The sequence below is a fragment of the Dama dama genome, chromosome 21 (assembly GCF_033118175.1).
Source record: "Dama dama isolate Ldn47 chromosome 21, ASM3311817v1, whole genome shotgun sequence".
NCBI classification, from domain to species: Eukaryota; Metazoa; Chordata; class Mammalia; order Artiodactyla; family Cervidae; genus Dama; species Dama dama.
The window spans coordinates 41466089-41482167 of record NC_083701.1 but is presented as its reverse complement, the minus strand read 5'-3'; the positions used below and the strand labels follow the sequence as shown (position 1 = coordinate 41482167).

At 37.1% G+C, this 16079-nt stretch overlaps 1 long non-coding RNA gene across 3 annotated transcripts in view; it reads right to left on the bottom strand.

Annotated features, from left to right (window-relative positions):
• LOC133042682 (uncharacterized) overlaps positions 1–16079 on the bottom strand; it is a 131478-nt gene that overhangs the window by 64626 nt on the left and 50773 nt on the right. The window contains exon 3 of one of the 3 annotated variants that reach the window (XR_009689558.1): positions 5401–6011. The exons of the other annotated variants lie outside the window; for them this stretch is intronic. This is a non-coding gene — a long non-coding RNA (uncharacterized LOC133042682). Of the gene's footprint in view, positions 1–5400; positions 6012–16079 lie in introns of those variants that run through there. 3 annotated transcript variants of the gene reach the window in all.

Here is a 16079-nt window from a genome sequence, read left to right as displayed (position 1 = left end):
ACATATATTGGGTATGGGGAAAATGTTCTGAGTTGAACTGAAATAAGAATCATCAAAGTAGAGTAATTATTATAAATGCTTCTCCAAACTGAAACCCTTACAATTTGTTTTTTTTTATGTGAAGGTGGGCCATTAGTATCCAAAATATAAACCCTTGTATATAATCTGATATCTGAAAAGTGTTGCCATTCGTTTCAGCTTTGCCACCATCCAGCTTCAGGACCTTGGAAAGCTACATCACTTCCCTGCACCTCAGTTTCCTTCTGTGTATAATGCTGTGAATGGGCACATAGGTAATAAGTTTTCAAAGATCATCCCTACTGAATACCAAACTAAGTCCAAATTTTATTAAGAATGCATGAGGAGAAACAGAAGCTACTGTTCCTCTATTTTAAAATGCCTCTTAATTATTCTTCTTGGAAACAATTCCATCACTTTTCTATAACCAAACATTCTTTCACATTTTAGGTTGCTTTTTAGCATCTGCAGATGAAATGTGCTCTGAGCCTTGATACCTCTGCCTTCCCATGAGGGCGACAGCCTCTATCGGTGCACTCTGCCATCCACACACACGCCTGTCTACACTTATCTTTATTCTGAGGCTTCTCTCTCACTGTCTGGTTTGTGAATTATGTGTCTGCTTTCTGTTTCCTGCCAGAGTGTTCACTCCTCACCAGTTAGCCATTTTTCATCAGTAGAAGTACAAAGTCATCACCCTCATTGGTAATCCTCTCACTGTACCAAATGAAAAACGTATTTATTTTTGTTCCTGTATTTAACCCCATCTCTTTCCACTTTTCAATGAACCTCGATTTAAGATTAAGATGACAAGACTAAGAGAATAGATATAGAATGCTTATTCTCTGATCTTATTATTATTCACCGATTATAACAGCATCACCTTCAGAAAGGATAGAATAATTAGCTGTTAACTGCCAATTCATTTTTCACTAATTATATGGGAAAAATGTATTGATATTGAAATACATTTGATCTCAATAAACTTAAATGACTGTAACATTATGCCTAAGAAACAATAGGTGTTAATGAGTATAGTATTTATAGATAATTGATAAAAATAAAACTGCTATTGTTTATATTTTTTAAATATGCACTTAAAGATAATTAATTTTTAAATACTTAAGAAAAAGTGAATATTAAAGAAATAATAATGACAAAAACATAATATCTGATATGAAAGTAATTTTAAAAGAAAAATAACTTAAGACTACAATCAGTGCATGTCTCTTCAATAAGAGTATGCTTTTCTCAATACTGCCTTTTAGAATATGTGATTGAAAGAGCTATCAAAAAATGAGTTAAATTTTTATTACTAAATCTAATCTTGGATTGGGACCAAGATCTGCTTCATTTTGTCAACTGATGGTCTGAATGTTAGGTACAGGTCAAATGTCCTGATCATTCTGTAGGTCATTCAACTACCCACGGTCACGGTGAGTCATATGGCTTGACAGAACAGATGGAGATATTTTATGGTGATTCTGCTTCTGTAGCTAGATGAAACTAGCAGAGAGATTTTTCAGCCAGACATCTGTAATCATTACCGTAAGCCTGAATAAATCAATAAATCTCTGTTCAGTGCTAGTAAATAATGTAGATGATAAAGTAGAAGATAAAGACAAGCAAAGAATAACTGCCATTTCAAATTTTTAAATGCATTTTGAGGACTGATCATACAGAAATGGCAGTTGAAGATACAGAGATAACTGGCATATGAGACAAATGGTTTTAATAAACTTTAGAAATATAATGCAATTGAGCCCTGTTCCCACATCCATTGAGTGCTAGTTCTCAGGATAATGACTTTGAACAGATTTACAGTATTCTCCTCCATTGCTCTCTTTCAAAACAGTTTTGAAATATCTCTTTTGGTAGCGATATATGTCTTCCTTATGACAGAATGACTTGCTTGTGATGGGTCCTAATTTTTTCATTGTCTTTGGTAAATGGGTTATTAGCATATACAGATACATAACAAAATGGTTAAGAGTGTGGAATCTGAATTTAAAATGTCTGGAGTTAAATCCCAGTGCAATCAATTTCTACCTGTAAGATCTTGAACAAGTTACTTAACCCATCTACACATAGATTTCCTTTTCTCTAACTCTACACATAATTTATTGAGAGGTTGTGAAGATTAAATGATTGAACACATATGTCTGGATATATGTGTATACCATAGGTATGTATATATGACAGACTAAGTAAGTAGTTGCTACTTTTATTATTATATAACTAGAAAATACCCTTCTTTTGATTTTTTTGGTAAGAAGTTTTCTTTGAAGTTATTTATCTTTCACTTTGTAAATAATGCCTTTAACCATGCCAAGTATATTTTCAAAATACTGTAGGATTTATTAGAAATAAATTTGATATAACCATTACAATAACAATTTTGACATAGTAATCTCAGTATGATGAATAGTATTATGTATTAATGTGTTAATGTGATGTTATGTATTATGTGTATTATGTGTTAATGTGATGAATAGTATTATGTGTTAATTTTTCCAAAATTTTTAGAATAACTTTGAAGTGGCTTTAATCTTTATATAAATTTAGGAGAAAATATTTATATGATATTTAATCTTTCTACACAAGTTCATAGCCTGTATCGCCATTTTCAAGCCTTCTTTTAAATGATACTCACTAGCATTTTGTAGTTTAATTCATATTGTTACTTGTAGGCATTTTACATTTTTGTTTTATTATGAATGGAATTCTATTTTTCCATTATATTTTCCAATAGATAATTGCTGATATCTTAGGTTTGTTTCCCCCAAAGCAGATGCTAAGGCAAGGATTCACATGCAATTAACTTTTTGAGTGTTTCTGTGGAAAACTAGCAAGAGAGTGAAAGCAAGGAGGATAGGGAAAGGGTAAAAGCCCAGCAAGGATACAGTCTCAGATTAAATTCTGCATAAAGCAACTTCAAGTTGATCCCACAGGGAACAGTGATGTGTAAACTAAAACCCAAGGCACAGAAGCTAATGGCTTTCATATGCCCAAACATGTCAGAGTACGGTTACTGGGCACATACAAGGATATATAAATTCCCTGACATTCCTTAATGTTCATTCAAGCAATGTAAGGCACAAATAGCCTTAAGGCAATTATACAAAAATAAGGACCATAACTTCTGGTTTTGGGAAACAAAACAGCATAAGACTACAGCACATAAAACAGTAAAAAGTGATCTGGAAAGATCTTGGCAAAGTACCAAATGGTTCGCTTTGGCCCCAGTATTGCACTTCTCAGATCTACTCCCACCACACAATTCAGTTCAGTCCATCCTGTAATAGATTCTTCAAAATGATGGCTGGTCACAATTTCTGAGGAAAAAGAACTTAGGGAAAAAATCCATATCTGGAACAGTAGCTATAATCACAGTTATGGCTGATTAAGTTTAAATAATGCAGTCATTCCAAAGACACATCACCTTCTGTACAAGCCAACAGGAAAAGATAAATGGGAATGTGAACATATCACCACCCTGTATCTTTCAAACATTTCATGGTGGCACTCATGTCTGCAATTCTCTGCAGGAATGCAGTGTTGCTTTCAGTTAAATATCCTGGTGGGGAGGGAAAGTTCAGAGGCTTCCACTTGCCCTTCCTGCCATAACAGCCCTCACTTCCTGGATCAGAAGACCACTGCAGAGATCCTGTCAGATGCCAAGTGTGTCTGCCAGAGGTCAATTACACATTTAGGAACTGGAGAAATAACTGCAGGATGATTCCATGGTTTAGGCACTTGGTGATTCAAACTTGGAACCTAACTTCAATTATTACCTGATTATCATAAGTTCCATATGAAATATCTAAACTCTTGGGCATTGACTAAGCCTTGAGAATTCAGAGTTTAGATATTTCATTATTTCCAGTGCACAATTACTCTAGTAATTGGCCTCAGATCTCTTTTGACAAGACTGAAGGAAAGATAAATGGTAGATCCCAATGGCAGTGTTTCAGTGGACCCTAAAGACCCCTTCAGTCTTGGTCTGTGAACTGCCTTCGGTCAGGAATTAGGAAAGAAGACATGATTTTCCTTTGAAGTTACTAGAATCATGAACTTGGAACACTGCTTGACATGTTTCCCTGAAAGATCCCCTGATTAATGGAATGGCAAACTGCTCCAATATTCTTGCCTGGAGAATCCCATGGAGCTGGTGCACTATGGTCCGTGGAGTCGCAGAGTTGGATGTGACAGAGCAACTAACACTTTCACTTCAGGATTTTTCTTGTTCTCTATCATGTAATGTTCTGCTAGTCTGCACATTTACCTTATTTTTAGGAAGACGAGATTTATTATCGCCTGCAAAATATTTCTGTGGATTAAAACCAGTTTAAATGTATACTTAGTCTCTAGCAGTTAAATATTGCATTATTCTCATGAGGAGCTCAGCTCAATGACAACATCTTCCAACACTATACCTCGTCCATCAAAGATATTCCCATATTTTATTTTATTTTTTTCCCATATTTTAAAGATACAAATGTTCCTCTCACCTATGTAATTTCTCAGTAGCCTAGTGAAGGGAGTGCCCTTTCAGAAAAAGCAATACGGGAAGGACCAGTTGCACATGATAAATCCATTCCAACTTGCCTATTTCCTTAAGCCCTTGGATTCTTTCCTCTATATTATACCAAGGAGGTTCTGATATCTCAACCTCAATGAGTAACCATTGAGTGACCATTGAGTCAAAAATTTTTACTCAACCAACCAGGGTAAAATGCTAGAGACCTTTCCACCTGCTGCAACCAACACATTACATTCAGATTCACTGGTAGGTGCAGCCATATCAATAAATTTGACTTTTTCCATGAATAAACATTTTGCAATTCATTTTGAAGTATGAGATATTTTCTCCCAGGTTACTGTGAGCATAACTGCTTGAAGCATGCTAAGAACTGACCCTAGTTACAATATACTTGAGGCAAATCTTGAGGAGAAAAGATGTACTTCTTATAAGATAACTATACCAGGAAAAGTAATTAAAGAACCTTAATAAAAAAAGACTAATCCAAAACACAGAAGGGAAGGCTTCTTCCACTAGAAAAGCAACTTCTGAGTGTTCAGATGTTCAACATTCTTAACATTATCCAAGTTTTCCCAAATGTTTTATTCCAAATCTCAGCATCTTTTCTTTCCCAAGTGATGCCCTGACTTTCATATGAGAGATTTGATGAGGCTCTGAATTTATTTTCTATAACCCATACAATTAAGTTTTGTTTCTGATTTTCCAGAGAGATTATTGTAGAACTTTAGGAATAAGATATGTTGTTTAGAATCATCATAGAAATTCTGTGACTCTCTGAATATAAGTTGGCTGAGAGTCACATAATTCAAGAGAGTTTAAGGATCTGAGATATAATTTTCATTCTGAAAGTGTTTCATTGCCCTGAGGAGCAGTCATCTCACTCCACGTGTTTTTGGTCATCATCGGAGTCATAATTAGATGTGGCTACTTCAGTTCTCCAAACATGTACTTCCTTTTTAACTGAAGTATACTTGATGTACAATATTATACGTTACAGGTATACAATATAATGATTCACAATTTTTAAAGATTGTACACTATTTATCATTTTTATCAATATTGACTATATTCCCATGTTCTACAATATGTCCTTGCAGCTTATTTTATAGGTGATGGTTTGTACTTTGTAATTCCCTACCCCAATATTGCCCCTCCTTCCTTCCCTGTCCACAATGGTATCACTAGTTTTTTCTCTATGTCTGTCAGTTTGCTTCATTTTTGTTTTATTCTCTTTTTGCTATTGTCGTCGTTTAGTTGCTAAGTCATGTCTGACTCTTTTGCATCTCCATGGACTGTAGCCTTCCAGACTCCTCTGTCCATGGAATTTTCTTGGCAAGAATACTGTAGTGGATTGCCATTTCCTTCTCCAGGAGATCTTCCCAATCCAGTGATCAAACCCATGTCTTCTGCATTGGCAGGCAGATTCTTTACCACTGAGCAACCAGGGAATCTAAAAAATACAACAAGCTAGTGAATCATATATTCACTAGGTAATTTTTAAGATTCCACATATAAGTTATATCATACACTATTAGTCTTTCTTTGTTTGACTTATTTCACTTACCATAATAATATCCTCCAAGTCCATCCATGTTGTAAAGGGCAAAATTTCATTCTTATTTGCAGCTGAGTAGTATTCCAGCGTGTGTGTGTGTGTGTGTGTATGACACATCTCCATCTTTTTATCTGTTGATGTAAACTTAGATTGCTTCCATATCTTGGCAATTGTAAACAATTCTGCTAAGAACACTGGGATGCATTTATTTTCCCTTTTCTCTACTTCCTCACCAACACTCATTATCTGTGTTCTTTATGATGATAGGCATTCTGACAGGCATCAGGTGATATCTCATTACGGTTTTTATTTGAATTTTGCTAATGATTGACAATATTGAACATCTTTTCATGTGCCTGGTAGCCATCTGCATTTCCACTTTAGAAAAATGTCTATTTTGTTCTTCTGCCTATTTTTTAATTGGGTTATTTTTATGTTTATTTCTATCAGCTAGTTATATATATGTTGGCTATTAACCCTTTATTGGTCACATAATTTGCAAATATTTTCTCCCATTCAGTAAGTTGTCCATTCATTTGTAGAGATCCCTCTACCTTTGGTGATCTCTTAAGAAACTGATGCATTTAGGTATTGATATCATCCTCTTTTTACCTGCCTAAGATTCAGTTTTGCTTCTTGAATACAGAGATTTGTGTCCGTAGTCAATTACAGAAAATCTTAAGCTTTATCTCTTTAAATAGACCTTTTCCTTCATTGGCTCAATTCTCTTTTAAAATTCCTAATAGCGTGAGTAAACATTTCATGACAAGTATGTTCGATTATATTTTTCATATATATTTTTTATATTTTCATTGCAAATTTTATTTTTTGTTTCCTTCTAAAATGTTTGTTCTTTTTATTATTTGTGCTTCTTTCTCATATTTTCCATATTGCAATTGTTCTCATTCACTCTGCCTAATTTCCTTGTGTATTACTTTTAATTGCAAATTTATATTCAGTGGACTTTTTCTGTGGAATTTTCATCTGGCCTGGAATAAGTCATCCCTCTTTGGAAGACATATACCTTCTCTTACAGCATATGTACACCATCTTATTTCATGCTGTTTATTTTGTCCATTTTTATGTTTTATTTGGGCTTCTCAAGTAACTCAGCTGGTAAAGAACCTACCTGCCAATGAAAGCAGGAGACACAAAAGATGTGAGTTCGATCCCTGGATCAGGAAGATGCCCTGGAGGAGGAAATAGCAACCCACTCCAGCATTCTTGCCTGGAAAATTCCATGGACAGAGGAGCCTGGTGAGTTACATTCCATGGGGTTGCAAAAAGTTGAACATGACTGAGCATGCATACATGTTTATTATTTGTCTTTCACTATGCACATTATGTTTTGCTGCTTTTGAATCAACTTAAATTCAATTCTCAGCTTGTGGTTCCCTTAGACAGATAAGAGTAAATTTAAACTCCAAACCAATGTGGTTGCACATTTGCAATGGAGACCTTTTGTTCATGGTTTGTCTTCTTCCTTTGTTCACAAAAAAATGTTTCTAGATCATTGTTTTTATTTTTTCCATCTAATCTTTTTCTAATAATTACTTTAGCCCTTTTGATTCGGAGCTTTCTCCAGAAGCTTCACTTCCAAACTCCTTCTCCATACGTAGGTCCAAGGCCTGGTCTCCTAGGAATGCGTCTAGCTTTTCTGGAACACTTCTGCAAGGAAGTTGTGGATTTCAGTTTTATTTTCTAATCAGTTTTCTCTCTCATTTTTTTTAACCTCAAGGGATTCACTTCCATTACAGTGAATACATTAAAAAATGATTTGCTATATTTTATCCACATAGAAATGCATGTTTCTAGTGAAACTTTTCAGGGTATGTATTATGCATTATTGCCAAAATTACAAATCCTAAAATTTTCATTTTAAAACTTCATCTTTGATCTAAGACCTTCTTAAAAATGATTTTTAATTTCCACATATTTGTGAATATTTTTCTTAATTCTGAGATTTATTGAAGTGTTATTCTAAAATATGACCCAACTGAGGAAATTACTGATGTTTCTTTCCTGTGTGGTCTAGTGTATCATTGATTTGATAAATGTAAGGAAAATGAAAATGTTGAAATATTTTTAAAGGAGGAAATGTCAATTATCAATTTAATAATTAAATCCACTAAATAGACTGTTTGATGTCTTTACTTTATGTCTTATCACTTGTCAAAAATTGAAAGTAGTCATGTTCAAAACCATTGCACTGTCATTTCCTATCCATTCCCTCTAGCAGTTTCTGCTCTGTATATTTTAATATACTGTTATTTTCTGCATAGATTTTGATTTTTCTCTATCTTCAGTGTGAATGGTAGCTTTTATCTTTCTTCCATTTACTGGTTTTGTTTTGTAATTACGCCTCAGTGGATATTCATAATCTCACACCTAATAAATAACAGAATTTGTTTGCTGAATATGCCTTTGCCTATTTTTTTATTGTTTACTTTTCCTCCTATTTTGTTTTGGGTTCTTTCTTGTATGTACATGTTTAGATATGTTGGAGTGTGTTTTAATGGTGAGCTTAACCTTTTTTCCATTTACGATCATGTATGAAATATTTAGTCACATGAGTATCACTGTTTCATGCTCTGTTATTTGTGCTTTCTTTCTGTTCCCTTTTCACTGGTCTTTCTCCATACAGATATTTTCTTTGCTTAGTTTCTATAATAATTTAGAAACCACTTTGTTTTTTATTTTTCTACTGATTACTTAAAATTTAACATTTGAAAAGTGTACTGTAATATATATATTCAAATTTTCTACATCAGCACAGAAGTGCCATTCACTGACTTCCTCCTATGAAAGATAAAAAGCCTAGCAGGCTTTACTTCCATGCCTCTTGCCCCCAACCTCACTCCATTGCCCAGTTGTAATAAAAGATAATCTGGATTCAGAGGTTTGATTTGTTATTAATATTTGCGATGTATCTTCCCTTAATTTTTTTATATTTACTTGAAATTTTACAGCTGTTGATAAAAAGAAGCAATGTTCAAATAGTTTCTGTGCTTACTGGTTGACATTTTATACCACAACTTCCTCATTTTTGTGATCTCTGTTTGAATTAATCTCTTGTTTGACTGGTGAATTTCTTTCTTTTTTTTCTTGAAGTGAATGTTGGCAGCCTATTTTCTGAGAGTTTGCATATGACAAAAGAACTTTCTGTTGCCAAAGCACATGACCAATAATCTGGCTGAGTACAGGATTTTTCATTGCGAACATTGCCCCTCAAAAAAAACTATTATTCCATTTTTTTCCCTAGGCATTTAGCAATGGAGGATTAATTTGTATATCCTGATGTGCGTGTTTTGTTTTGTTTTTTGATCTTTTAAAAATATATATTAGGTCAGAGATCCAGTGGTCTTTGGGGAAAAAGTGAGGTTATCAACTCTCTGCATAAGTCAAACAGGGCCTCTGCCTCTCTTCAACAGTTTTTCCCTGTTGTCTTTGCCTGGAGTAGATACAAGCCCTGACAGGATACGACTTATCATTTGCCCAGCTTCTCACACCAGACAGATGGCTTGGCCACATTGAGGTCCATCGATGTCAGGAACCAACCTCCATGTTGTCAACTCTCTGCTTGGTTGGAACTATTCATTCCAGGAACAAATTCTACAAACCTCTAACTCTACTGATGGAGCCCAAAACCACATGTTTGAAAAAGAGAAAAGTAATTCGAGTATAATGCTACAAGTCTGCTTCACCTCCATCATTCACCTGCTGATTGGGTAGTAAAAATTATTTTATTTCCTAGCCTCATTTTTCCATATTCATGTATATTTCTCAATCCAATAATTGCTCTTCATAAGAAGATGTATATGGCCCAGCCTCTTAATTCTCAATATCAACACAAAACAAAAACTCTTTGGCATAAAAGTAGATCGTACATATCCATGAAATACATGCTAAATGGCCCTGCTTTGACTTTTGCTGAGCTGAACTTGATTACCTATGCCTTCTGCTTTTGTGAAGGTTATTAAAGGAAATCATCTTGACACTCATAAGTCCATTTGGTGAAATAGTGTACATTACATGGTACAGTAACGCTGTCATCTATGAGTTCAGCCTTAACCTAAGTTTTCCCTAAGAAGGGACATTTCTCATCTTGTTCTCAAGGTATATCCTCATCTCTAAACTTAGGTTATTATCTTGTAGCTTAGTTTCAGTAACTGCCTTCTGCCCTGGTAAAGTTGTATCTTTTCTATTATGTCTTCATGCTGCCTTGCCCTTATCAATTTGCCTAGTTATTAGAGCACTGCCCCAAGCTCCAATCCTTGTGATTGAACAAGGTCTATCTGGCATTAGATAAACTTGTCTGACATAGACTCTTCTTACACAAGAGTTTCCAGTCTAGTATTCTCTTTGCATTTCTTGGCCATTGCCACACCTTCTTCAGAACCTTCTAATTTCCTTCCAGTTGCATACTTTAGAGGCTTTCCAAAAACATCCCCACACCTCAGTGGGCCCAAGTGACCCTAAGAACCTACAATCCTAAATTCAATCTGTCCTACCATTACACAGGCCCACAGTTCTAGCACAATACTTCTTTTTCCTGGAAAATGTTTTGGTGCTGAAATATTAAAACTAAATTAAAAGAAGAAAATATGCACAGCAAGAATTTTTTAAAAAATTCTGTCCAAATATCTTTTTCTTTTAACCCCAAAGAGCAGAAGCTAACATTTGTTAGGCACATAGTTTGTTCCGACCTTTTTTCTTTTTTTTTTTTCTTAAGTTTATTTATTTATTTATTTTAATTGGAGGATAGTTTCTTTACAATATTGTGGTGGTTTTTGCCATACATCCACCTTACCTGCCTCCTGAGAAATCCGTATGCAGGTCAAGAAGCAACAGTTAGAATCCAACTTGGAACAATGGACTGGTTCCAAATTGGGAAAGGAGTATATCAAGGTTGTATATTGTCACCTTGCTTATTTAACTTCTATGCAGAGTACTTCATGCAAAATTCCAGGCTGGATGAAGCACAAGCTAGAATCAAGATTGCCGGGAGAAATATCAATAAATTCAGATATGCAGATGACACCACCCTTATTGGCAGAATGTAAAGAGGAACCAAGGAGCCTCTTGATGAAAGTGAAAAAGCTGACTTAAAACTCAACATTCAAAAAACTAAGATCATGGCATCCAGTCCCATCACTTCACGGCAATTAGATGGGGAAACAATGGAAACAGTGACACACTTTATTTTCCTGGGCTCCAAAATCACTGTAGATGGTGACTGCAGCCATGAAATTAAAAGACATTTGCTCCTTGGAAGAAAAGCTGTGAAAAACCTAGACAGCATATTAAAAAGCAGAGACATTACTTTACTGACAATGGTCCATCTAATCAAAGCTGTGGTGTTTCTGGTAGTTATGTATGGATGTGAGAGTTGGACCATAAACAAAGCTGAGTGCTGAAGAATTGACGCTTTTGAGCTGTGGTGCTGGACAAGACTCTTGAGAGTCCCTTGGACTGCAAGGAGACCAAAGCAGTCAATCCTAAATGAAATCAGTCCTGAATATTCATTGGAAGGACTGATGCTAAAGCTGAAGCTCCAATCATTTGGCCACCTGATGCAAAGAACTGACTCCTTGGAAAAGACCCTGATGCTGGGAAAGACTGAAGGCAGGAGGAGAAGGCAACAACAGAGGATGAGATGGTTGGATGGCATCACTGACTCGGTGGACATGAGTTTGAACAAGCTCCAGGAGTTGGTGATGGAAAGGGAAGCCTGGCAGTTCTGCAGTCCATTGGGTTGCAGAGAGTTGGACACGACTGAGTGACTGAACTGAACTGAATTGACATGAATCACCCACTCTGTTTTGAAAATATAGATTGAATAGTTCTAACCTGAATCTGATAAAGCAAAGAACAAAACAATCTAAATATTTTAATAAATGAGCATTTCATTTCTGTGATACTCATTTTATCTCCTTGAATCTTTACACGAGTTTTTGAGTTTTGCTAATGACTTTGCACATTGTTGTTTATATTTATCATGAGAATTTATTGCATGCCTATTATAGCCATAACTTTTCCCAAGCATTTTGCATGTACTACCTCACTCCATCTCAAATCAGATCTCTGAGACAAGATCATCATCACCATTTCATAGATGAGAAAACTGAAACACACAGCTCCCAAAGGCATCTTATGGCAAATGAACTTCTAATACAAACATTCTGGACGTAAAAGGAAAAAGAGACCAAATCATTAGTATAATAATGTTGACCTAGTGCATAGTGATTCTATGAAGAAACACTATGTGTTTTATTTAAACGAATGCAACTGCCAGACACTTTTCTATTATTAAATAAATATCCATAATTAACAAATATCAACTCAATTAACCCTCAGAACAATATGATAAGTACTATTATTATCTCCATTTTACAGATGGGAAAACTGAGACAAAAAGAAATTATAGCATGTTTGAGTAACTCAGTAAGTGGTGACGCAAAATTTTAGATCCTAGCAGTCAGGCTTCACTGTTCCTGTACATCACCATTATGCTAAAATACGCTAAAGACAAGACAACATAGGCAAGTCTATACAGAGCAATAACCACTAATGTAATACTTTATAATGCTTTCCATAGATTTGAGATTTTTTTAGTTTGGCACATAGCATATTTCATTGAAAATAACAATGCTTTATGTGTCTTTGCTCAGGTTTTTAGAAAGAAAAGGATGAAAACCAATGGCTGGCAAGGGGAGCTAAAATAAATGTTCATGGGATTTCTCCCTTGGGAAAGATATTTTCTAAGATTGTATTATTCATTGGGGGGATTACAACATCTGAGCAAAACATATTTATAGAATTATTAAATTTGAAATACAAGGTGTAAAAAAGAGAATACTATCCAGAAGTATTTTTCTGCAGAAAAATTTTATCACCCTAGCTTCAAACCTTAAGCTCATGCATATTTAGCATTAGTGAAGAGCTCTTTATTTTTAAAGAAGCAAAATAAACTCCATTTCATGTGATGCACTAGTAAGGTGGCACCAGGAAATACATTTTGAAATTTATTCTTTTCATCTTCCTACATTTTTGTAACTCCCTGCTTGTCTTTGGGAATTTGTTTCTTTAAACACTTTATTGGTCGGTGTCTGCCCCCTGTGGTAAGCCAAGGAGGCAGCAGCCATAACACGTTGGTTATGTGCATTTCAGTTCAGGTTAGAGAATGTGTATCATTGGGGACCCCAGTATTTCAGCACAAAATCAGCCCTGACACTTTGGCCTTTGAAGGTGGGATAAGGCCAGTGGAGGATGAAGGGAGGGGAACATAGCACTCAGGATGCCCCAAGCTTCTGAAGGAGCTAGAATATTGCAGGGTCTGACTGTGACAGATTTCCTAGGCACCTGTGACTCCGGCTGTAGAAAGGCTGGCTCAGCATTATGGGATAATCACCATGGGCCTCAGAGCTTAGTACTTTCTTGGGTACCTGGGAGACCTTATGTATTTAATATTTTACTTGATTTTCACAAACAGTTTTTCAACTACATAGCTCAATTGCAGAGCTACCCTGAAATCAAATACAATATATTTTTTTTGGTCCAAAATGTTAACATTGAGGCAGTGTCTTGGTTAAATCTTATTATTGACATAGTGAATTTATTTGCAAGCCTCTTAGAGGAATCTGCCTGCAACGCAGGAGACCCTGATTCGATTCCTGGGTTGGGAAGATCCACTGGAGAAGGGATAGGCTACCCACTCCAGTATTCTTGGACTTTCCTTATGGCTCAGCTGGTAAAGAATCCACCTGCAATGCAGGAGACCTGGGTTCAATCCCTGGGTTGGGAAGATCCCGTGGAGAAGGGAAAGGCTACCCACTCCAGTGTTCTGGCCTGGAGAATTCTATGGACTGTGTAGTCCATGTGGTCACAAAGAGTCAGACATGACTGAATGACTTTCACTTCACTGGAGAGAGTAAGAGGTTAAAGGAGGTGAGGAAGGAAGAATATATCAATGCTGAATCTGAATGAATTTATTTCACTACTATTCTGTGTTTGTAATTTATTTTTTTAACTTTTTATCATATATTGAAGTATATTTGATTAGTAATGTTGTGTTAGTTTCAGTTGTACAGCAAAGTGATTCAGCTATACATGTACATGTATCTATTATTTTTCAAATTCTTTTCCCATTTAGGTTGTTAGGTAATATTAGGTAATTAATTAGGTAATATGAAACAGAGTTCCCTATGCTATACAGCAGGTCCCTGTTGGTTATCCATTTTAAATACAACAAGAATTAGTTTTTTTAATAGAGACAATATTCTAGTTGTGGTGGTGAAATACCATTGACTTCCACTCAGAAATGTGAATTCAAATGTTTGATTCTCAGGTAGAACAAGATGGCAGAGGAGTAGGTGGACATGGAGTACATCTCTCTCCACAGATACATCAGGAATACATCTTCAGATACAGAAGTGCATGCAGAACACCAGCTGAGAGCGGAGAGGAGCAACTGACCAGTGGGAAAGAACATATAGAACTATGCAAAACTCGGTAGGAGGAAGGAACTAGAGGGAAAAACAGAAGTGTTGGTAGGACTGGACCTGCCCTCAGAGAGTGGGGGAACTAAAGCAGGGGTCCAATCCCCACATTGGGGCAATTGTCTGAGTCAGAGAAGGAACATTTAAGGCTGAGAGTGAAACAGATGATCTGTGGCAGGCTAAATGGAATGCAAATCACACAGTCCTTGCCGCGCCATACATACCCCGGACATGGACACAGGTCCTCTGGAAGGCACAGTGGCTGGGAGCTGGAGTTTAGGGATTGTGGAGCAATCCCAGGACAAGGGCTGCTATTGACTGTGGAGAGACAGATCAAGGGGATGTGAGGGAGGAGATTGTGGTGGGAAATGCCTGTGGAGGAAAGACAGGAAGCTATGGAAGCAAGCCAATACTGCTGAGTCACGCATAGTGGGTGGAGCCATCATCAAAGCCCTTCTCTCCACACACCAGCATTGGGAGCTGAACAATAGAGAGGCTGGCCCATCAAACACCTGATGCACTGATCTACAGAGTAGGACCCCAGTCAGGGGGCCCCTCTATGAGCCTAATGTGTGGAACAACAGAGAAGGACCCCAGGCAAGGGAGCCCTTTAAGTGCCTGAACAGGCAGAGCTACAGAGAAAGACTGGCCAAAGAGGCCTTCTGAATTCCGGCTTCAAGAGGTTCAAAAAAAGACTCTGATAGGGCCATAACTCCTGCGGCAGAGACAGTCAAGTCCCTGCACATTTGCCACCGCCAGGGCCTCCACAAGCCAAGCAGCTGTGCCACCTAACATGCTCAACTCTCATTGGGGAAGAGCTGCCACAGGCGAAAAAAGCCTTGCATCTATGTGCACAGGGTCGCTTTGGTCCTGTCCGACTTTTTGTGGCCCTATATGGCCTGCCAGGCTTCTCTGTCAGGGACAGAGATTCTCTAGGCATAAATACTGGAGCATATTGGCCAATACTGGTTGCCTTACCCTTCTAGAGCACTAGATTTCCTGCTGCCCTAGCTGCCAACTCCCCTGAGTACCTGGTGCTGCCAGAACCCCTGCGACCCAAGCAGCTGCACCATCTCCACACTGGCCCTCACAGGGGCAAACCCAAGTCCTCCAGGGCAGCCTCAGGAGCAAACCCCAGTGGACAACCCACATACAGAGGTGGAAATAAAACCACAGTTGAAATCCAGGGGCAGTGTGGCCAAGGAAGAAGACCCAAAACTTTCCCACAAGCTGTACAAGCTACAGATTAAATCCGCACGATCAACTAGGCCGACTCTGTCTATGGAATATATAAAAGGACATTGAGAGCTCCCGCAAAAGAAAATGCACCAGTTCTGACAGCTGTGGACATTGGAGGCAAGAACACAGAGGAGTGGGACCAGATTAGACTCTGAGCTGCCCCCACGGCAGGTCCAGAGATCAGCACAGTGCTGGAGGGCATCCTAGGGAGGTGAGGTGGGCTGTG